Raw genomic sequence first — 15,101 nt, forward strand, 5'->3', positions numbered from 1 at the left:
TGGACACGACGTATTCCATGTCGTGGAGCTGCACACGACGTCGAACAGCAGCTTGGGCCGGTCACGGCCACAGCCGGTGCCAACGGATTTACCCACGCTCGGCCCAGCTCTGCACGGACACGGCCGGGGACAATTCCGGGAACGATGTCGCGCGGTCGAGGTCCGCGGCCATCAGCGGGTGGAGGCGGCGGTCGGCGTGCGCGACGCCCGCGGCAGGGACGCGGCCACGGCGCCCGGGCTTCCCCGTCTCGCCGCGGAGGAGGTGGCCGAGGCGGGCGAGGATGCGCACACGCGGTCGTCGTCCGTGCCCGCGGCCAGCTCCTCCCCGCGGAGGAAGACGACGCACGCGAGGCGGCCGCGGTGCGTCCACGCGCGTGCGTCCACCACGCTGCACTGCATGTCGGCCAGCACGGCGAACACCTCGGAGATGAGCCCCGTGCGGTCGGCTCCCGTGAGCTCCAGCGCCGTCAGCCCTCGAGCGCCGCGGCCGCGACGGCTCGTTCCACGTCCCAGAGACTGCAGATCGAAGCAACGCGTCAGCGAAAGGCAGCTCATTTTCGGAACGCGTGGGCGGGCGGAGGACGGGATGTACCTGCTGGATGTAGGTGGACGCTGTCGTCGGTGAGCTTGCGGCCGAGGCGGTCGGTGACGTGGAAGACGTCCATGAACCAGCGTCCGGAGGAGATGTAGGCCTTGTTGATGGAGAGGTCGAGGTCGGCGAGCACCTGCACGGCCTCCAGCAGCAACCCTCTCTTCCTGACGTGTCCACCTGCAGCGCGGCACCACGGACCAGAGCCCCCAACCAAAGTCAGCCACCAAGAACCGGAGGACGAGACGGGGAACGGATGGCGACGACGGCGGAGCGCGGCTCACCTGCACCAGCGTGGCCGTGGGGCAGACGGCATTGTCGATGACCACCCGAGGCGTGTTCATCCGGATCACCAGCTTCTCGTACTCATCCAGCCACTCCATCGCCGCCGGCCGGTCTCTCGCGAGCTCCGCCTCGGCGTGTGCGTGGCTGCAGGCAGCGAGCCCTGGCCCGCACGCCGGATGTATATAAAGCGCACGCGAGGCGACCCCTGACAGCAGGGACGAAGGGAACAAGGAGGGGGCCGAGGACGACGACGCTTCGGCGGGATCGCCCGCGGGCTTGGATGCTTCCCCGCGCTTTGGCATGGCTCTGCGCGCCTGGACCACGACCACTGCATCCTACTTCCCGCAGGGCCACGCCGATCACGCAGGTGCCGCGCCGTGGACCTGCGCGCCGCGGTGCGTGCGCGTCTCGCCGTTCGTGCCGTGCCGCGTGGGCGCGCATGCCGGCTGCTGCTGCTGCTGGCCGTTCGCCAAGACGCCGACGTGCCAGCGTGGGCTGTCGGACTGGGCTACCGCTGCCGGCTGCTGCTGCTGCTGGCCGTTCGCCAAGACGCCGACGTGCATGTGCATGCATCCGCGTGCGTGTGCCACCTGGACCCGGAGGTGCCACGCGGATTAAAAAATTAAAACGAACGTGGTATGGGCCAGGAATACGCCACAAACAAAGATGATGGACCAAAAACCCACTTTCTGAGTTGATAGACCTAAGTGAAACTAGAGCACAAGTTGATGAACCACCAGTGCATTTAACTCTTATAGAATTAAGGGAGAACGTTGGGTTGATCTCACGAACGGTCGAAAGATCGAGTCCGTAGAGGAAACCCCACGAGCGCAACTTAATCTGATTCGCCAAAATGAAACCCCCAGTTGTCCCCCACCCCCGTTACACAACGCTTAAAAAATATAGGCTCCCTTCCCCTCTCGTAATCCGACGAGCCGAGAGACGTTAGCCACGTCAAAGCCTAAGCACCCGATCTAACCGAGCGCTGGAGCAAAGGGAAAGCCGTCGCCGCTTGTCTCTTCGTCACCACCATCGAGAACGAGGATTAGAGTACCGCCATGGAAGCTAGGAGGACGAAGGTACGACTACGGAGTCAACTCCACCAACCTAACTGCATCTGCGCCTGCATCACGCAGGCACGGGTCTTCACACTCGATGGCTTCATCATCGGCTAATGAAGGTAAACCCGGGATCTAATCTAAGTCTAAGTAGGTGTCCTAACTGGCACTAGAGATCCTATTAAGTTCCTAATCCTAAGTTTTTCTTTCTAACAGGTACTCGTTCCTATGGAAGAAGACTAGGATGATGCCGCGGTCGAGTATGTGCTTAATGGCCGCTAAGCATCCATCTTAATCTGACTTCGCCTTCCGCAGGCAGACCAAGCATTCACCAGTCACACTACTGGAAACAGGGCATTCGCCGAGTGCAAACTGTTTTACCGAGTGTCAAAAATCGAGCACTCGGCAAAACATTCTTTGCCGAGTGCCACACTCGGCAAAGAATTATTTACCGAGTGCCGGGCACTCGGCAAAGGACTTCTTTGCCAAGTGTCAGGCTCTCGGCAAAAGCTCGGCACTCGGCATAGGCTGCCCCGCGTAACGGTGTTCGGCCACGTCCTTATTTGCCGAGTGCCTGAAATAATTTTTTTGAAATACCTTTGCCGAGTGTCCCAGTGAAGGCACTCGGCAAAGAGGAAATTTCTAAAAAAAAATTCAAAAACCTCTTTGTCGAGTGCCATGCCCCGACGCTCGGCAAAGTTTTTTTTTTGTTTTTGGCCTCCAAATTTTTTGTGCAGCCCTTTTAAAGTACCAGGAACTCATCGTTAGAATTTGAGGATTTTTTGTGGTTTTTTGATATATTTACTTTATTTCGTTTACTTAAATTTTTTCGAAAAATATAAATTTGAACTGCACGTGGTACGAATAATGGAATTTAATGATTCAAAAAACGATAGTCATATTACTGAGTGTAGTGTGAGGCCGTATCCAGGAACGGACCCAAAATTTCGGACATCTTGTTCACGAAACATGACCGCGAACTTGCGTGCGAAGTGTTTTTAAATTCTATAAAAAGCAAACGAAGTCCGAAAATCATGAAACTTGTTGAGATGTCGTGATATCGTATGTGGAGGCTATGATAAAAATTTTAGAAGATTCTGTGCACGTTGTCACGTACGATGCTTGCAAACTGAAGAATCTCCGAAGAAGTTTCATGATTTCGTGAAGAGACCGACAAGGTGGTAAGCATCGTACGTGACAACTTGCGCGAAACATTTTAAAAATTTTATCACAGCCTCCACATATGATATCATGACATCTTGAAAAGTTTCATGATTTTTGGACTTCGTTTGCTTTTTAGAGAATTTTAAAACAACTCGACTGCAAGTTCATGGTCATGTTTCGTGAACAAGATGTTCGAAATTGGTGGTCTGGTCCTGGATACGGCCTCACATTATACTAAATAACATGATTTTCCCATTCATTTTTTCATTATTCGAATGACTAGCATTTATAATTTGAATTATCCAAGAAAATTCAATTAAATAAAATAAATTAAAGAAATATAGAAAAAGTCCGAGAAATATGCCACATTGGAACATGGAGTACCAGGTATTGTATGAGAACTGCAGACAGAAAAATTTGGAGGTCAAAAATGAAAAAAAAATATAGTTTGCCGAGTGTTAAAAAATGACACTCGGCAAATCACCGCTTTGCCGAGCGCCACGACGTATGGCACTCGGCAAAGAATTTTTTTAAAAAAAATTAAAACCCCTCTTTGCCGAGTGCCAGTCCGAGGGCACTCGGCAAAGATTTTTTTTAAAAAAAATTATTTGTCGAGTACCAGACCAGGTGACACTCGGCAAAGAATTAAAAAAAACTTTGCCGAATACCCGATCAGGGGCACTCGGCAAAGGGCGGATTTAACCTCCCGGCCCAGCCGGCCCACACACCGCACACACGCACCCGCCCGCCAGCACCGCCCGCCGCCGGAGGTGGAGGAGAAAGAGGAGGATAAGAGGATAAGCTCGTCAGACACCTCGCGCTCTTCACCGGACACCAGCCCGCCGTGCCGCTCGACAGGTCCTCCCCCGAACGCGCACTGCTCTCCGTTGTTTCATGTGAGGATCTCCCTTAATCCTTCTCCCTCTTCTCCTCCCGCCTCGTCCTGTACCTGTGTATGTGCACGTGATGGGACGCGGGGGCCGTTAATGGTTGCGGAGGTCAGCGGCGGTGGAGGAACTCCAGCGGCCGAGCGCGTCGGGTCCGTCCGATCGAGCGAGATGGAGCCCGACGATGCCAGTTGCCAGCAAAAGCCCCGTACTGGCAGGCCCTCACATGTGCCGCGCGGGTCGTTGCTTTGCTCCTCCAGCCAGCCCTGCGCGCAGTCACGTGGGGGCGCCGTACCGCGCAGCGTGCTCCAGCTCCCGCGGCAGCCGCGCATGGCGTAACCAGGGTCCAGGGAGTGGGACGACTCACTGAAGCAGCTGAGCTGAGCAAGCTTGCTGGAGCGATGGCGTGCGTCCACTCGGCTGGCATGTGGCATTGCAGCGGCAGCCGGCAGGCGGGCATGAATCCATGGGTGCATGACAGCAGGTGCAGCGACCGCACCCGCTGCAACCTTGTTCACCGCGGGTTCTGATTCGACACGACGACACGCCTTTGTCTTCTTTTCTTTGTTCCTCTTCCTCTTAATTTAACGAATTGATGTCGCACCAGTTTAATTTGGTGCCTTGTTATTTGTTCTTCCCTTGAGAGAGGGATCGACACTTGTACCATTGCTTGTCATTTGTTTGGATCAATTCAACAATTCGATTTAACCGTCGCGTATATATGTGCCTTGGATGAACGTTGCCCGCATGGTGATGAGGTTTTCGGTTCACGGTGTTTTGTTATGCCTTAATATGCTGAGGATGTGCTGGGCGTGTTACCCTGTATCATGCTACCAATGCTCTGCTTTTTAGCCCCTCTTCTTTTTTTTCACTTTTTTCTGGTGCATAAGGCAAAAAGAATTACCACACCGGCAAAGTTCATTTAGAGAAATATAGGATCAAACGATAAACTAGAACAGCATTTTGATCAAACAAAGGAATGGGTAATCATCTTTCTAATTAAAATGACGGTGCATGAGACGTTAGTACACACTACAGAGTAATAGCAGAATGAATGAACGTATATTTTGGGGCTTAAAAAGATATGTTTTGGGCTTAGGTCATCATGAAAATTTTCCATTTTTAGAACAGCCTTACCTGTCATCTCTGTTTAAAAGGCGGTGCCTAGCTCATTTCTAGGCTCTTTCACGCATAGATATGTTTGTTGGGCTTATGTATTCATGAAATTAGGAAAATTTAGAGATCGGCCAAAATTCTGGACATCTCTGTTGCTCTTCGTGCGTAGATCAATTGACACATATATAGAGCTGTAATTATGAATTAGTAGTGTGACTGTGAATATGAGTGTAGTTTTTCTAATACATGTATTACTATGTTTTTTGTAATTATGTTTTTGTTATTTTGCACCTATTTCTAATTACGTTTTGTTTTTTTCTTTTTATTGCAGGTGATTTGAACAAAGATGGCGGGCGACCGTCATAGGTCCGTGAACTCGATTTACCAAAGACCACGCCGGCTGCAGGAGGAGGCGGAGGGATCAGACAGGGAGGAGGACCGCCAGCCGCAGGAGGAGGCTGTCTCCTCCCACGCCGCGTGAGGGAGGAGCTGGAGGAGGAGGTGGCGCCCGTAGACGAGTCGGACGAGGAGCTGGTTCGGCAGACGGACGGGAGGAGGGGCCGCACAAGGACGACGAGTGCGAGGCGGCAAGGCACAGGTTCCGCTTCCCTCCGACTCCTCTTCGAGTGTCTACTTACGAGGTCCCGTGAGCCTCCCACAGGTTCCGTTTCCTCACCAACGTCCAGTGATTCGCCCCGAAGGGTAAAAGTAAGTAACTTTATATGTTATCACCACTACTTCATATGATATGATGAAAAAAAACTAATAATTTTTCTTAATCACTTGTGCAGGACTGGGTGGTTGTGTCGTGTGGTAGCGCACAGCTAGTCAACGGCATCCTGGGTCTTCTGTGTAGGCAACACTTCCCCGGCATTGTCACGTACGCATCGAAGACGGAGCCGGCCTACTCGTTTGACCACTACGCCGTCGCCCTCGATGCGGAGTACCCCAACAAGGCGGCGCGGGTGAAGGCAGAGTTTTGGCTAAGTCTTCCTCTCACAACATTGCTCAATCCGTCGTATTCATTGGACTTTTTCTTGAAATAATGAATGGATACATCGTTTTTGTATGCAGACTTATTACAGATGCGAGGAGGGATTTGAGGCCAGAACGGAACAGGTGACTATCAAAGCCTGTAAAAAACTCGTCACCGACATGCATCACGAGGTGCGCATCCAGGCCATCGTAACCTACTATGGGTCGAAGCTTGGAGAGAGGAAACCAAGAAAGACGCAAGAGAGATACAGCTGACCCGGGGGAGCAGTACCTTAAGGTAAATGAAGACATCAATATTGATTCGTTTTGAGATTTAAGTTGGTTTAATTTGATCTTCTTATAGGTCCAATACTTGATGATGTGTAGATGATTCCCTGGTGGTGCCAAGCGTATCCCGAGTGCTTGGCGATGATGGTGGAGAGGTGGTTCACGGAGGAGTACCTCAAGATGCACAGGGATGCCCGGGACTTTCGTTTGCAGATACAAGATCCAGCACACCATCAAGGCAGCCGCAGCCTCGTCGGATATAAACAAGCATGGGTACGCAAATTCATTTACCTATTGTGACGCTCAGTTCTGCCTGATTTCTAATCATCGTGCTGTCTTTCTCGCAGTCGGCGTCACATAGTGGCCAGGATTGCACAGACTTCCAGGCATGGTGTATGGCCCACAAAGGCAAGGCGACGTCCGACGTCTCCTTCAACCTGGAGGACCCACCCGAGGGCATACACGAACCCGAACGTCCACTCCAGCATCAGTGAGTACACTGAGGGTGGCGAGGTCGCTTCATGGGCCAGACCACGATCGAGCACCAGGACTTCAATGGAGAGGCCGTTCATGAGGGCGGGGCAAGGCAAGAAGCATGGGTGGTTCTGGCTTGGCGACGGCATCATCGACACGGCCTCTACTCCCTCTCTCTCATAGATCCAAGCACGGAGCACGAGCGAGAACCCGCCCATTCGCACTCGATGTGATTCCTGTTTTACTCGTCATACATTGATCTTTATACACCTTAATAGCTTTGCATTACTGAAACATTGAAGTGAAATTATTACAGGCCCGGCTGATGATGAACAAGAAATAAGGCCAACGTCATGCGAGGGTGACGGGGGACCGCTTGTAGGCCGCAGCAGTAGGATGGCGGTCTAGCTGGAGGCGGGCGGGCCAAGCGGCAGGCCCAAGCGCAGAGGTTGACGGACATTACGGAGTTCCTACAAGGGCTTAGGCAACGTGTGGGCTTCTCTCTGCAACTGGGCTGTTGGTTCCACCTCCGCCTCCGCGTCAGCTGCAGCTACTCTTGTGAGTATGAAAGTTTTTTACTTTCGCTTGTGCTTTGCTTGTATGACTCTACCTTCTAGATTAGCTATCCAAATAATCTTGTATCACATGTAATATTTCTCCTTTATGGCAGTCTTCATCTGACGGTGGTTCGAATAATCTACCTCATGCACCTCCGAATGATGGAGCTGGGCCTTCACCACAGTCGCAGTGGCCGAGATGAGTGCACGTTGTATTTTTTTCATTGTTGTTCACTTGGTGATGGACTTGTGATATACTTGTGATGCACTTGTGGACTTTGATGGACTTGTGATGGACTTATGGATTATTTGGATATACTTGAGCACTTATTATTATATATGTGATATATATTATGATGGATGTGATATGTGCGGATGATGTGTGGGATGGATGAGATATATATGTGATATATGTTGTATGAATTTATTTGTCACGATGAAATATAAAAAAAAATTAAAAATTATCGTTTGGATCACTTTGCCGAGTGTTACACTCGGCAAAGGAACCCGTTGTCGAGTGCTATGGTCACAGCACTCGGCAAAGCTGGAAAAATAGGCGCTTGGAAAATCATTTTTCCAGCTTTGCCGAGTGTCATGACCATGGTACTCGGCAAAGAATTTTTTTTAAAAAAAAATCAAACTTTGCCAGTGCATGACAAGAACACTCGGCAAAGATTTTTTTTTTTAAATCAAACTTTACCGAGCGCCGGATAGAGGGCACTCGGCAAAGAATTTTTTTTAAAAAAAATAAAAATCTTTGCCGAATGCCTGCAGGATTGGCACTCGCAAAGCGACCGTCACGGGGCCAGCGCCGGCGCCGTGACGGTCGCTTTTCTTTGTCCGAGTGCCCCCGGGCTCTCGACAAAGAAGACTTTTACCGATCAATTTTTTGCCGTGTGTTCTTTGCCGAATGCCGCACTCGACAAAGACTTTGCCAAACGTAATTTGACCTTTATCAGTGCCTCAGACACTCAGCAAAAAAAAAAAACATAATCCAGTAGTGTCACACACTCACCCGTCAGCAGCGACTAATGACTTTGCTCGATGAATACTCACAAACTAATCAGCTGCGGCGGCTACGGCTGCAACCACCCGCGCTGCAGCAGATGCATAGCATCCCATTCCAAATCCAATAGACGGAGTCGCCACGCGCGCGCAGGAGAAACATATGGCCGCCCCGCCGATATTCCTGGAGCCGTGGAGCGGTAGTCAATGCCGCGGCTCAACATTTTTTTCCTGGGGGCTCTACAGTCTACACATTGTACATTCGATAGGTACTAACACTTATCTGAATTCTGGAAATCAATTAGTAAACTGTAGCGTCGTAGATTCGCACAATGAAAAGAAAGCAGAGACATGAAAGACGCGCGCCACTCAAAATCTGATTGCGACAACGTCCTCCGTCCGTTCATGAAATCCTTCTAGAAAAGTCGGGAAAAAAAATCCTTCTAGAAACAGGTGGTGGCGCTGGTCCCCGCCAGCCTTGCCTGATGCCGACACGCACCGTGGCGCTACGATCATCTATGGGCACCAAATGATGGAGCAGCCCGTGCTGTGTGTGTTAGGAAAATTTGACAAGCCATCGATCTGATCTGATCCCTCACCAGAACTATTAATTCGTTGGGATTAATACATGGGTCCCGTCCGCCCGCGCTCGCCTACCGTTTCTCTCTGCCTAGGTCTTCGTCAAACGTCTACTAATAATGCACGCAAAATATCTCACTGTTCTCGTCTCATGATAGTTGTACCTGATACCACCTATCGATCACCAACCTGCTGCTGTTATGGCACGTTTGGTTCACCCCTTTAGTTTAGTCATTTTTAGTCACTAAAATATCAAACACTTTACTAAAGTTTATGGATCACTCTAGTGGGTTTTTACAACCCTGTTCGTTTGGCTTATAAGTCGTATTTTTTTAAGTTAACGAACAGTTTTTTTCTCTCACGACAAATCAATCAATAATACTTCAGTCATGGCTTATCAGTCAAGCGAACAGGATATTAGTCACCAAAAGGTAGCTAAAAGTGACTAAAGTGTACATGAGACAGCTGTTTTAGTGGGTAGAACCAAACATGAGTGGCTAAACTTTAGACGGGTCGCTAAACTGGCCCTTTATCTAACGTGACGGATCGTGTTTCCATTCATAATAATTGAGCCACATGGCGAAATATTATTACAAAGAAATATTATTTATACTATATGCTACGTGTATATAAATATTATCAATCAAACCCAATTCAAAGCGATGATATAACGTTTTTAAAGCTCGCGACGGACGAACGCCGAAGGCTCCGCTCCATTTGTGAATTACATTCTGTAGCAAAACGATAAGTCTTGACGTCGTTTTTGCTCCAATTACCGGCGTCTGCTGATTTGGTCCCATCACACATCGGAGACAGCTTTGCCCCTGCCCGTTATCCCCGTTTCATTGACCCCCTGCGGGCCGCGGCACCGCCGCACCGCTCGTGGTTTTCCAGAGCGGGGCGCCCCCGCACCCCCACTCGACCTGGCCTCTCCTCTCTATTTATCCTGTGCATCAGATCACGGAAGTGACCACGCCACAGTCCACTCTCCACTGGCCAGGCACACAAGAAGCGAAACTTGCTGCGCTCACTCGTGACGTGTCTCCTAGCGAACCCTTGTGGAAAAAAGAAGGGATGGGCGTCAGCGCTGGAGCTCACGATCTGAAGCACCGGCGCCACCAGGAGGCGCGCGTGCCCGACGCCGACGGCGCGTCGCTCGCGGCGATGTACCTCTACGGCGACGTGCTCGAGTCCGTGGTGGAGCGGGTCCCCGCGGCAGACCTGGCCGCCGCGGCGTGGGTCTCGCGGGAGTGCTCCGCGCGGTGCGCGCCGCGCTGCGCCGCCGCCCGCGGCGGCTGCCCTGGCTCGTCGTGCACCTCCAGGGCCCCCGCGGCGTTGGCGGGGGCGGGGGCGGGGGCCTCCGGTGCGCCGCGGCGTACGACCCGTGCTCGGGCGCCTGGCTCGCCGTGCCGGCGGCGCCGCGCCACGCCACGCCATCGCACGTCCGCCTCCTGCGCGGCGCGCGCGGCGACCGCGTCTGCGCACTCTCGCTCTCGGGGCTCGCCGTCGCCGCCGACCCGCTCGGGACGACGGCGGGATGCGTCGCTCCGCTGGACGCCCCCACCGTGTGGCGCGTCGACCCGGTGTTCGCCGCGGTGGGCGACCGCGTCGTCGCGCTCGGCGGCGCGTGCCGGCTGGCGCTGGCCGACGGCGGCGACGCCGCCGCGGTCGAGGTACACGAGGCCGGCGGCGGGTGGACCGCCTGCGACCCGATGCCCGACGCGCTCAGGGACTCCGCGGCCGCGACGTGGCTCTCCGCGGCCGCCACGGACCAGCGGGTGTATCTCGTGGAGAGGACCCACCGGGTGGGCGAGCTGGTTCGAACCCGGCGAACCGGCGGTGGGGCCCCACCCGTCGCCTCGGCCCCGACGCCACCGTCACCACGTGGGGCGTCGCGCCCGGCCGCGTCGTTGGCGCCGAGGAGCGCCTCGTTCTGTTCGGGGGCTAAGCGGGGCAGACAAGGAGGCGGAGTGCACAGTCGTCGTCCAGGCATGGGAGGTGGACGGCGACACTCTGGAACAGACCCCCTCTGCATCCAGCGATTGCGATGCCGCCGGAGCTGTCCGAGAGGCTGTTTCCTCGTGACGACATTGATGACGACGACGACGACGAAGAGGAACTGGACGACAGGTCGTTGTCGATCGGGGTGTGCGGCAACGCCGCGGGCGGGTACGTGTACAATGCGGCCGAACCGGCGAACGGCGCGGTGCTCTACGAGCTGTGGGAGGAGGGGAAGGCGAAGGGAAGCACCACCGCCGTGGCGCGCTGGGACTGGGTGCCCTGCGCGCCAGCCGACGCAGCCGTGCTGGCCCAGCCGCTGGGCCGTGCCATCCTGGCCTGCTCGCCGGTGGGGCTGGATGAGCTGGCGTTGGCCGTTGGTGCAAGGGGCCCACGCTGACGCACGGCGACACACCGAATCAAGTGGAAGCACCGCTGTTCGCAACTTGCAAGCGAAAGCGAAGACGTGTTTAGATTGAGGTCAATACTAGAAACGCGGGCGCGGCTTCCCCGCGCCTTGGCTTTTGATTAGGCCCAATAACAATAAGAATTTAGGTGTAGTTTATTTTTTTTATGTATTTTAAGATTTTATCATTACAAAGTATAATTTTATTTATCCCTAAAAAGCATAGGTAAAAATTTTTGTGAAAAAATTCTTGCTAAAACATGTGATATTATGAATGCACTGTATAGTTCTACTAGCCCTTCTAAATGAGCTAGAGCCTGTGGGTTTTGAACCTCCGGCGGGCAAACCTTAGTCTATATGTTGCTCGTGAGCCGCCAAGTACCAGTCTCAGAAGATAGAGGAGAGCGCTAGGCGCAGATTTCCGGAAGGCCCAGTATGGATTGTTTGCCAACTTCACAGATCCGGTTTCCAATCGTTAATACATAAAGTCCGATAAGCATGTCTTGGGCAAAAAAATTCATTATTGGCCCACCATTGATTACAAGATTTAGCTTACGGATTTCAGATCAACTCCAAAAGGCAACTGTCGCGGCCATTAGGTGGGCGAGAAGGTAAGCAGACGCCAGCACCATCCACGCCTGGCAATATAACACAACGGAGGAATTGATAAACATGGAAGCCGTGGCAGTCCACGTGAAAGCACCATTGAAGAGAGCCTCCCAGGCTGCGAAGGGTGCAGACGGCATGAACAGTCTCAAGTAGCCCATTGCCACATAAATCAGTGCAACGTAGATGGCTGGCAACATGAAAAATGGCAGACGCCACAGGAAGCCAGCACCCCAGTTGGGGTCGTTGTAAAAGATGTGAGGTATAATCAAAGGTGGCCTTTATGTTGATTTGAGAAAAAATATGAGGAGGTTTTCGCAAACATTGTTGAGAGGGTCTCTGGAGCGCGGGTTGATTTTCGATAAAGAGAAGGTCTTTTTTGCAAAAAAAAAACCAGCGCCCATCCGATCTGGACTGCGGGTTGATTTCAAAATAATCTAAGGTGTTTTTTGCAAAATATACTGAGAGGGCATCTGGAGCGCGGGTTGATTTCCGAAAAATCAAAGGGGTTTTTCGGAAAATAACCACGGCTCGCCCAATCTGGACCATTCGCGCCCCCGATCGAACGGCCGTGAAAAACCCGTGATGTGGGGCCTGTTCGGCAGGACTGAAAAACACTGTTCCGGCTGATTGTTGTGAGAGAAAAATACTGTTCTGGCAGGACGTGAACAGTGATTCTGTGAGATGAAAAACAAGCCAGCCGGCTGGCTTTAAGCTAGCCAAACACGCCCGTGGCACGCTGGCTGACCAGCTTTTGAAGGCAGGTTTCATATGTAAAGATATAATAAGCAAATAAAAGGGCAACAAGGATGTTATTGTTCTGTCTGGAGAAAGAAAAAATGGAAAAAAAATGCAGATCAATACTGCCAGATGACATTTTCTAGTGTAGCTGAAAACATAGAATGTTTCTTCATAGAATTCTTGAAATAAATGGAAATATAGGTTCCTTCTAAGAACCCTGCCCACTCCGGTCCCAAAAAGGCTGGCCCTTTCGAAAGGATAAGGATATATCTCTACAATACAGATAAGTATGATAACTGTGCATTATTATAACCATTAAAGCGCCTTGGGCACCACTGCATTATTATAACTCAAAATAAGCTGGCTTATCGGCTAGAATCTACATTATTTTTCTTTCACAATAAAAATAGCTTTAGCCGGTTGCTCTCACAATAAAACAGCTTCAGCCAGCTGCTTTCACAATAAAATAGCCTCCGCCAGCTTATCAGCCGACTTTAATACCAGCCGAACGTACGGTTGTCTCACGAGCGATCCAAACGAGTGAGCTATAATAAAGACTGTGTTTTCTCGTAACATTAAACTGGCTTCTTATCTAAGACGATTTACTGATTGATGCTACCCCTGTTCTCTTTGGCCCGCTCTTGGCTTAGGATCTGCGTCCAACCCTTTAAACACTTATGATTCTCGAAGCGTATTAACTTCTATTTTTTATTGTAATATGTTAACGAACTATAGCAAAATTGTAGAATTAACTTTTGCGAAAAAACCAATTTACTCTTTCATCTACAAAAGAATGTAATTCTCGTTTTCTAAGGAGTCAAACAGTATAAACTTTGACCAAAGTTATACTAACATTCATGATGTAAAATAAATATAATTAGATTAATCATGGAATATATTTTTTAATTCTATCATCAGTTATGGGTTCGAATCTAAGGGAAATTTTATATAATGTTTTCTACCCCGAAATTTTCTTGTCTTTCCCGAATGCTAAGGAGAAGAAGAGGATTGAGGCAAAAGAAAATGCTATTTTGGAGTTTTATCAACAATTTATTTGTGTAGATGGGGACCTGGTATTTATAGAGTCCTTATGCGAGGAATTACAAAAGAATTTTTTTCAATAAAAATGTGAATTAGGAAGAATTGGTTGACGAAATATGAATCGAAGACTGGATCTTAATATCCCTCAGAATAATATATTCTTGTTACTACGAGATGTATTGGCCATAGTAAAAAAAATCAACAAAAATGTGAATTAGGAAGATGTATTTTATGAGAAAACAAGCGATTCGGTGCCTGGAACGTCCTGCGGAGATTAATTCCAGCCACTCGTTACAAAAGGTCTTCTGCAATATTACTTCTCATCTCCTGGGCTGTATATATGGAAACACAGAAATGAGATTGTGTTCAATCAACTTGCCCCATCTGTGTGTTGACTGTCCGCTTCTATCAAAGAAATGGTCCAACTATGGCCGCACCGCCTCCCAGTGGCGAATCCAGCCCAAGAAATGACCTAGGGCGGACTTTGTACCTTAAAATTTTGGCTAATGAACTACAACATGCATATCGAGGACAAAAATTGTAGAACCAATAAAAATCAAGATGTTACCTTTTAATAGCGGAATTATCAGTAATACATGTTTCGATTGACAAATACAGTATAGAACATGTCAATTTTGAAGACAAATCAATTAGAAAATGACATTATTAATCATAAAAGCCTTGAAAACTAGTGAATTAGAAAATAACAGTATAGAACCTATCAATAATAACTAAATTATCAATGTGATGGTTGGCCGGCTGCTGGCTGAGGCAAGCAGTACTGTAGCAGCTGCAGCAGTGCCAGCTGCAGGCGGGGAGCTCCTGTGCCAAAGGCCAGAGCGGGAGCTGGGCTGGCCGGCAGCCGTCGAGGCGTCGAGGGCCGAGCCGCGGGGCCGCCGGTGACCGGCGGCCGGCAGGACCGGGCTACCGGGGGGAGGCGCCAAGGCGAGGCGGGAGGCAGGTGAGTCGCCGACAACAGGAGAGGCGGGCGGCGACGCCGAATCCGCAGGCGCCGGGATGGCAAGGGCGAGCGCGAGAGAGGAGGCCGTGGCGGCGCGTGCGCGTGAAGGAGCTGCTGGAGCGGGCGACGGTGCCGCATCACCTAAGGCCAGCTCGCCTGGGCTAGGTACCTGTTGGGTCGCGGCCCAGTCTCAGGCAGCCAGGCCCATGAAGCTCTACATGTCCGCCTCGTACGGGAGCAGTGCCGCTGTCGTCTTCGACCTCGGTTCCTCGCCTCATCGCCCTCGCCAGCGCCAGCTCCGGCCGCCTCCAGGGGGTGGGGAAGGGGTGACCGGCCACAAGGACCTAGGGCGGCCGCCCTAGCTCGCCCTA

General features: G+C 51.3%; 2 pseudogenes; one reads left to right on the plus strand and one right to left on the minus strand.

The window, feature by feature from the left end:
• LOC136460922 (ACT domain-containing protein ACR8-like) overlaps positions 1–972 on the minus strand; it is a 1,102-nt pseudogene extending 130 nt beyond the window's left edge.
• An 8,860-nt stretch (positions 973–9,832) lies between these two features.
• Positions 9,833–12,277, plus strand: LOC136458827 (F-box/kelch-repeat protein At1g23390-like; annotated as a pseudogene).
• The last annotated feature ends 2,824 nt before the right edge of the window (positions 12,278–15,101 follow it).

Source organism: Miscanthus floridulus, chromosome 6, assembly GCF_019320115.1.
Source record: "Miscanthus floridulus cultivar M001 chromosome 6, ASM1932011v1, whole genome shotgun sequence".
NCBI lineage: Eukaryota > Viridiplantae > Streptophyta > Magnoliopsida > Poales > Poaceae > Miscanthus > Miscanthus floridulus.